At 47.8% G+C, this 7791-nt stretch overlaps 1 pseudogene; it reads left to right on the forward strand.

Annotated features, from left to right (window-relative positions):
• The first annotated feature begins 6857 nt into the window (after positions 1-6857).
• On the forward strand, positions 6858-7432 carry LOC123399750 (annotated as a pseudogene).
• The last annotated feature ends 359 nt before the right edge of the window (positions 7433-7791 follow it).

A 7791-nucleotide genomic window follows, 5' to 3' on the forward strand; every position in this document is an offset into this window, starting at 1 on the left:
GTTCAGTAATCCACTCCTGGATTACTCTGGAACCTGCCTGCCATACTTATGGCCAGGCTAACATCCGGTCTAGTGCACAGCATCACATACATGATAGAGCCTATGGCTGAAGCATAGGGGACGGAGCGCATATGCTCTCTATCTTCATCAGTTGCTGGGCACTGAGTCTTACTCAATCTCGTACCTTGTAACACTGGCAAGAACCCTTTCTTGGACTGTTCCATTTTGAACCTCTTCAAAACTTTATCAAGGTATGTGCTTTGTGAAAGTCCTATCAGGCGTTTTGATCTATCCCTATAGATCTTAATGCCTAGAATGTAAGCAGCTTCTCCTAGGTCCTTCATAGAGAAACTTTTATTCAAGTAACCTTTTATGCTCTCCAAAAGCTCTACGTTGTTTCCAATCAGTAATATGTCATCCACATATAATATTAGAAACGCCACAGAGCTCCCACTCACTTTCTTGTAAATACAAGATTCTCCAACCACTTGTATAAACCCAAATGCTTTGATCACCTCATCAAAGCGTTTGTTCCAACTCCGAGATGCTTGCACCAGTCCATAAATGGATCGCTGGAGCTTGCACACCTTGTCAGCATTTTTAGGATCGACAAAACCTTGGGGTTGCATCATATACAACTCTTCCTTAAGGAAACCGTTAAGGAACGCCGTTTTGACATCCATCTGCCAGATTTCATAATCGAAAAATGCAGCTATTGCTAACATGATTCTGACGGACTTAAGCATCGCTACGGGAGAGAAAGTCTCATCGTAGTCAATTCCTGGAACTTGTGAAAAACCCTTTGCCACAAGTCGAGCTTTATAAACGGTCACATTACCGTCAGCGTCCGTCTTCTTCTTAAAGATCCATTTGTTCTGAATAGCCTTGCGGCCCTCGGGCAGTATCTCCAAAGTCCACACTTTGTTCTCATACATGGATCCTATCTCGGATTTCATGGCTTCTAGCCATTTGTTGGAATCTGGGCCCACCATTGCTTCTTCATAATTTGCAGGTTCATTGTTGTCTAACAACATGATTGTCAAGACGGGATTACCGTACCACTCTGGAGCAGCGCGTGATCTCGTCGACCTGCGTGGTTCAACAGAAACTTGAACTGGAGTTTCATGATCATCATCATTAACTTCCTCCTCAACCGGCGTCGCAATCACAGGGGTTCCCCCCTGCCCTGCGCCACCATCCAGAGGGATGAGAGGTTCGACAACCTCGTCAAGTTCTATCTTCCTCCCACTCAATTCTCTCGAGAGAAACTCCTTCTCGAGAAAAGTTCCGTTCTTAGCAACAAACACTTTGCCCTCGGATTTGAGATAGAAGGTGTACCCAACTGTCTCTTTTGGGTAACCTATGAAGACGCACTTTTCCGCTTTGGGTTCCAGCTTTTCAGGCTGAAGCTTTTTGACATAAGCATCACATCCCCAAACTTTAAGAAACGACAACTTTGGCCTTTTGCCATACCACAGTTCGTATGGTGTCGTCTCAACGGATTTCGATGGTGCCCTATTTAAAGTGAATGCAGCTGTTTCTAATGCATAACCCCAAAATGATAACGGCAAATCAGTAAGAGACATCATAGATCGCACCATTTCTAATAAAGTACGATTACGACGTTCGGACACACCATTACGCTGTGGTGTTCCAGGCGGTGTTAACTGCGAAACAATTCCACATTGTCTTAAGTGAGTACCAAACTCGAAACTCAGATATTCACCCCCACGATCAGACCGTAGGAACTTGATCTTCTTGTTACGATGATTTTCTACTTCACTCTGAAATTGCTTGAACTTTTCAAATGTTTCAGACTTGTGCTTAATTAAGTAGACATAACCATATCTACTCAAATCGTCAGTGAAGGTGAGAAAATAACGATATCCGCCGCGTGCCTCCACGCTCATCGGACCACACACATCGGTATGTATGATTTCCAACAAGTCACTTGCACGCTCCATTGTTCCGGAGAACGGAGTTTTAGTCATCTTGCCCATGAGGCATGGTTCGCACGTGTCAAGTGAATCAAAGTCAAGTGACTCCAAAAGTCCATCAGCATGGAGTTTCTTCATGCGCTTTACACCAATATGACCCAAGCGGCAGTGCCACAAAAATATGGCGCTATCATTGTTTACTCTAACTCTTTTGGTCTCAATGTTATGTATATGCGTATCGCTATCGAGATTCAATATGAACAATCCTCTCACATTCGGTGCATGACCATAAAAGATGTTACTCATAGAAATAGAACAACCATTATTCTCAGACTTAAAAGAGTAACCGTCTCGCAATAAACAAGATCCAGATATAATGTTCATGCTCAACGCAGGCACTAAATAACAATGATTTAAGTTCATCACTAATCCCGATGGTAGTTGAAGTGACACGGTGCCGACGGCGATTGCATCAACCTTGGAACCGTTTCCTACGCGCATCATCACTTCGTCTTTCGCCCGCCTCCGTCTATTCCGCAGTTCCTGCTTCGAGTTGCAAATGTGAGCAACAGAACCGGTATCGAATACCCAGGCACTACTACGAGAGCTGGTTAAGTACACATCAATAACATGTATATCAAATATACCTGATTTTTCTTTGCCCGCCTTCTTATCTGCCAGATACTTGGGGCAATTGCGCTTCCAGTGACCCATACCCTTGCAATAGAAGCACTCTGTTTCAGGCTTAGGTCCAGCCTTGGGTTTCTTCGGCGGATTGGCAACGGGCTTGCCGCTCTTCTTCGAATTGCCCTTCTTGCCTTTGTCGTTTCTCTTGAAACTAGTGGTCTTGCTCACCATCAACACTTGATGTCCTTTACGGAGTTCAGACTCTGCGACTTTCAGCATCGCAAACAACTCGCCGGGAGACTTGTTCATCCCTTGCATGTTGTAGTTCAACACAAAGCTTTTATAGCTTGGCGGCAGTGATTGGAGGATTCTGTCAGTGATAGCTTCTTGCGGGAGTTCAATCCCCAGTTCAGCTAGACGGTTTGAGTACCCAGACATTTTGAGCACATGTTCACTGACAGACGAGTTTTCCTCCATCTTGCAAGCATAGAATTTATCGGAGGTCTCATACCTCTCGATCCGGGCGTTCTTCTGAAAGATGAACTTCAACTCCTGGAACATCTCAAATGCTCCATGACGCTCAAAGCGACGTTGAAGTCCCGGTTCTAAGCCATACAAGACTGCACATTGAACTATTGAGTAGTCCTCCTTACGCGCTAACCAAGTGTTCTTAACATCCTGATCAGCCGTGGCAGGTGGTTCATCTCCTAGCGCAGCATTAAGGACATAATCCTTCTTTCCAGCTTGTAAGATTAGCTTAAGATTACGAGCCCAGTCTACAAAGTTGCTTCCATCATCTTTCAACTTAGCTTTCTCTAGGAACGTATTAAAATTGAGGATGACACTTGCGTGAGCCATGATCTACAACACAAATATATTCAAAGTGGACTTAGACTATGTTCAAGATAATTAGAGTTCAACTTAATCAAATTACATGCTAAACTCCCACTCAAAAAGTACATCTCTCTAGTCATTTGAGTGGTTCATGATCCACCTACACTATCCCAAGTCCGATCATCACGTGAGTCGGGAGTAGTTTCAGTGGTAAGCATCCCTATGCTAATCATATCATCTATATGATTCATGATCGACCTTTCGGTCTCATGTGTTCCGAGGCCATGTCTGCACATGCTAGGCTCGTCAAGCTTAACCCGAGTGTTCTGCGTGCGCAACTGTTTTGCACCCGTTGTATGTGAACGTTGAGTCTATCACACCCGATCATCACGTGGTGTCTCGAAACGACGAACTGTAGCAACGGTGCACAGTCGGGGAGAACACAATTTCGTCTTGAAATTTTAGTGAGAGATCACCTCATAATGCTACCGTCGTTCTAAGCAAAATAAGGTGCATAAAAGGATTAACATCACATGCAATTCATAAGTGACATGATATGGCCATCATCACGTGCTTCTTGATCTCCATCACCAAAGCACCGGCACGATCTTCTTGTCACCGGCGCCACACCACGATCTCCATCATCATGATCTCCATCAACGTGTCGCCATCGGGGTTGTCGTGCTACTTATGCTATCACTACTAAAGCTACATCCTAGCAAAATAGTAAACGCATCTGCAAGCACATATGTTAGTATAAAGACAACCCTATGGCTCCTGCCGGTTGCCGTACCATCGACGTGCAAGTCGATATTTCTATTACAACATGATCATCTCATACATCCAATATATCACATCACATCATTGGCCATATCACATCACAATCATACCCTGCAAAAACAAGTTAGACGTCCTCTAATTTTGTTGTTGCATGTTTTACGTGGTGACCAAGGGTATCTAGTAGGATCGCATCTTACTTACGCAAACACCACAACGGAGATATATGAGTTGCTATTTAACCTCATCCAAGGACCTCCTCGGTCAAATCCGATTCAACTAAAGTTGGAGAAACCGTCACTTGCCAGTCATCTTTGAGCAAAGGGGGTTACTCGTAACGATGAAACCAGTCTCTCGTAAGCGTACGAGTAATGTCGGTCCAAGCCGCTTCAATCCAACAATACCGCGGAATCAAGAAAAGACTAAGGAGGGCAGCAAAACGCACATCACCGCCCACAAAACCTTTTGTGTTCTACTCGAGAAGACATCTACGCATGAACCTAGCTCATGATGCCACTGTTGGGGAACGTCGCATGGGAAACAAAAATTTTCCTACGCGCACGAAGACCTATCATGGTGATGTCCATCTACGAGAGGGGATGAGTGATCTACGTACCCTTGTAGATCGTACAACAGAAGCGATTAGAGATCGCGGTTGATGTAGTGGAACGTCCTCACGTCCCTCGATCCGCCCCGCGAACAATCCCGCGATCAGTCCCACGATCTAGTACCGAACGGACGGCACCTCCGCATTCAGCACACGTACAGCTCGACGATGATCTCGGCCTTCTTGATCCAGCAAGAGAGACGGAGAGGTAGAAGAGTTCTCTGGCAGCGTGACGGCGCTCCGGAGGTTGGTGATGATCTCGTCTCAGCAGGGCTCCGCCCGAGCTCCGCAGAAACGCGATCTAGAGGAAAAACTATGGAGGTATGTGGTCGGGCAGCCGTGAGAAAGTCGTCTCAAATCTGCCCTAAAAGCCCCATATATATAGGAGGAGGGAGGGGGACCTTGCCTTGGGGTCCAAGGGAACCCCAAGGGGTCGGCCGAGCCAGGGGGGAGGATTCTCCCCCCCCCAAACCGAGTCCTACTTGGTTTGGTGGGAGGGAGTCCTTCCCCCTTCCCACTTCTTCCCCTTTTTTTTTCTTCCTTTGATTTTTCTTCCTTGGTGCATAAGATTTGGTGGGCTGTCCCACCAGCCCACTAAGGGCTGGTGTGACCCCCACAAATACCTATGGGCTTCCCTGGAGTGGGTTGCCCCCCTCCGGTGAACTCCCGGAACCCATTCGTCATTCCCGGCAACTCCGAAAACCTTCCGGTAATCAAATGAGGTCATCCTATATATCAATCTTCGTTTCTGGACTATTCCGGAAACCCTCGTGACGTCCGTGATCTCATCCGGGACTCCGAACAACATTCGGTAACCAACCATATAACTCAAATACGCATAAAACAACGTCGAACCTTAAGTGTGCAGACCCTGCGGGTTCGAGAACTATGTAGACATGACCCGAGAGACTCCTCGGTCAATATCCAATAGCGGGACCTGGATGCCCATATTGGATCCTACATATTCTACGAAGATCTTTATCGTTTGAACCTCAGTGCCAAGGATTCGTATAATCCCGTATGTCATTCCCTTTGTCCTTCGGTATGTTACTTGCCCGAGATTCGATCGTCAGTATCCGCATGCCTATTTCAATCTCGTTTACCGGCAAGTCTCTTTACTCGTTCCGTAATACAAGATCCCGCAACTTACACTAAGTTACATTGCTTGCAAGGCTTATGTGTGATGTTGTATTACCGAGTGGGCCCCGAGATACCTCTCCGTCACACGGAGTGACAAATCCCAGTCTTGATCCATACTAACTCAACTAACACCTTCGGAGATACCTGTAGAGCATCTTTATAGTCACCCAGTTACGTTGCGACGTTTGATACACACAAAGTATTCCTCCGGTGTCAGTGAGTTATATGATCTCATGGTCATAGGAATAAATACTTGACACGCAGAAAACAGTAGCAACAAAATGACACGATCAACATGCTACGTCTATTAGTTTGGGTCTAGTCCATCACGTGATTCTCCCAATGACGTGATCCAGTTATCAAGCAACAACACCTTGTTCATAATCAGAAGACACTGACTATCATCGATCAACTGGCTAGCCAACTAGAGGCATGCTAGGGACGGTGTTTTGTCTATGTATCCACACATGTAAATGAGTCTTCATTCAATACAATTATAGCATGGATAATAAACTATTATCTTGATACAGGAATTATAATAATAACTATACATTTATTATTGCCTCTAGGGCATAATTCCAACACCGGCCCCATCAGATCCGCTCCTCCCCGCCCCCGCCGTTGTTTCCACGACGCCCCGCCGCCTCCCCACCACGGATCCGGCCGCGGCCGCAGCGCACGCCGCCGCCCCGTGCGTTGCCGCCCCGTCCGCCCCGCCCCGTCCGTCCGCCGCAACTCCGATCGGCCCCGCCCCGCCCGCCGTAGCTTCGACCCGCCCTGTGCGTCTCTGCCCCGTCCGCCGCCCCTCAGCTCCGCCCCGTCCGGCTCCGTTCGCCACCGCCCGGCTCCGTCCGCCACCGTCCCGCAGCTCCGCCCCGCCTGGCTCCGTCCGCCACCGCTCCGGCCGCACGCTGCCATCGCTCCACCGCTCTCTGATGACGCCGAAGAATACGCCGAAGGGCAAGTCGGGCTTCTTCGGCGTGAAGCAGAAGCCCTCCGGTAAATGGGGAGTGAGTTCTCCGATGCCGGGAGGCGTTGGTGGATCGACACGTACCCCTCCGCCCACGAGGTCGCGCGTGCCTACGACGTGGTGGTGTGGCATGCCGAGAGGCCTCAGAAGCACCTCAACTTCTCAGAGATCGAGAGTCGGGTGGAAGCGAAGATGCTTGTGCCGCAGGGCATCAAGATGAAGGAGATCACGACGAAGAAGAAGACGACGAAGAAGCCGTCGGTTGTCGTCAATGCCGGCGAGACCGACGAGGAGGCGATGGCGAGGTTTGCTCGGGAGCATCCGGAGTACGTCCGGGCCGAGCTGGAGCACTACTGGAAGCGTGAGGCGGAGCAGAAGAAGAAGCAGGACGAGGCCGGTCCCTCGACGGTGATCCCCATCGATTCCTCTTCCGAGGAGGACTGTGCAGACTTCTCGGAGGAGGAGGAGGAGGAGGGGTGCGACGACCCGGAGAAGGAGGAGTTCTGGGAGCAGTTCCGCAGCTCCGACGACGAGGAGTAGTTTATCTAGTAGTTTGAAGTAGTAGTTGAAGTTCATGTATGAAACTATGTTGAATTTGATGTTTGAACTATGTTGAATGGACTAGCAGTTTGTCGTTTTAAGAAATTTTACATCTTTATTTTGAACCATCTATTGGAGTTGCTTTTTTGGACCATTAATTTAGACCATCTGTTGAAGTTCAGCTTTTTTTAAAGCTCCAAAACGTACTTGTTGTCGGTCTAAATTTTACATTTTTGATTTTAGACCGTGAAATTTTAAATCATCTATTGAAGATGCTCTAAGATGATAAGCGGTAACCGGTCAGCCCGTCCGGTCAGGACGTTCGGGCCGATACGAGGACCCGCGTCGTAGATGATATG

Source organism: Hordeum vulgare, chromosome 5H (genome assembly GCF_904849725.1).
Source record: "Hordeum vulgare subsp. vulgare chromosome 5H, MorexV3_pseudomolecules_assembly, whole genome shotgun sequence".
Taxonomy (NCBI): domain Eukaryota; kingdom Viridiplantae; phylum Streptophyta; class Magnoliopsida; order Poales; family Poaceae; genus Hordeum; species Hordeum vulgare.